This window comes from Peromyscus maniculatus, chromosome X (genome assembly GCF_049852395.1).
Source record: "Peromyscus maniculatus bairdii isolate BWxNUB_F1_BW_parent chromosome X, HU_Pman_BW_mat_3.1, whole genome shotgun sequence".
NCBI lineage: Eukaryota > Metazoa > Chordata > Mammalia > Rodentia > Cricetidae > Peromyscus > Peromyscus maniculatus.
Genome location: NC_134875.1, coordinates 102,435,675 through 102,436,893, shown reverse-complemented (window position 1 = coordinate 102,436,893; position 1,219 = coordinate 102,435,675).

Below are 1,219 nucleotides of genomic sequence, written 5' to 3'. Positions count from 1 at the left end.
CCCTTGTATTCGCTCACACATTCTAGAATGGTTAACGTAGCCCCGCCCACTCATAGAGTTGAAACTATTTGAGAAATAGAGGAATATAATTGCATACCACTTTAAAATAAGTGGTGTAATCACAACACAATTATTTTAACATTTCTGGTACAAATTCAGACATTCAGAATCAACTAAAGGTTAGAATTGAATTTATTTATACTTAATATACCTTTACCTTCCAATGTTCTTAACCATGGAGTAGAATTATAAATTTACTAAACTTTTTACTGGTTCCATTCAGTAATTTATATAACAACAATATGAAGGTTAAAGAGGGATATCTAAACTCCTACATGAGTGACCAGAACCCTCCCACAAGGACCACCAAGTACCTCCCGTAGGACCTCTAACTGCCATGTTTCACCCATAGAACATTCTAAATGCCCTAAATGCTGGACCTTGCCCCAACCCTACAGAATAAAAAGCCCAGTCTCCGAATGTGAAATATTACGAATCTCTACCCTGGAAAGCTTTACCCTGAACAGTTCTACCCTCCTCCCTAGAAGTTCTATATAAGCCCTGTATCCTGATCAGTTTGCTGATGTTTCTTGCCCGAGCAGAAGCAGCCATGCTGTTTTTGTTTTTGTTTTTGTTTTTGTTTTTGTTTTTGTTTTCCCTCCCAATACATCTCTTGTGTGTGTGGTTTGTTGTGCTTTTTGACTGTGTGATATTTGTTGGCTCCCAGGTCGCAGGATACCTTTCCATCTGAGCTATAATGTTGACACTATGGATTTGAAAATGATTTTTTTTCTAGAAGGAAAGTTGTTGATTTATTTTGTCCATAGACTGTTCTTTTATTAACCTTAAAATAAATATACTACTCATCTTTATTTATTTATTTTAAGACAGTTTCCCCTTGTAGCCCTGAAACTTGAGTTGTAGAACTCAAACTTACCTGCCTCTACCTCCTAAGTGCTGGGATTAAGGATCTGTGCCCTAAGTTCTGTCCCCTAAAATATTTTTTTTGCAGTACTAGGAGATGAAACCAAGTCCTAACACATGCTAGGCAAGTGCTCTATCACCAAGCTATACACTTTAAAAATTATATTTAAATAAAAATAAAATAAATATACAGAGAAGTAAAATATGCTGAGAAATATAAGCCACTGAACTTGCACTTTTCTCTCTTTACAGACTCAATAATTTCTTAAAAGTTTTCATGATCCCCTGTCAGCTT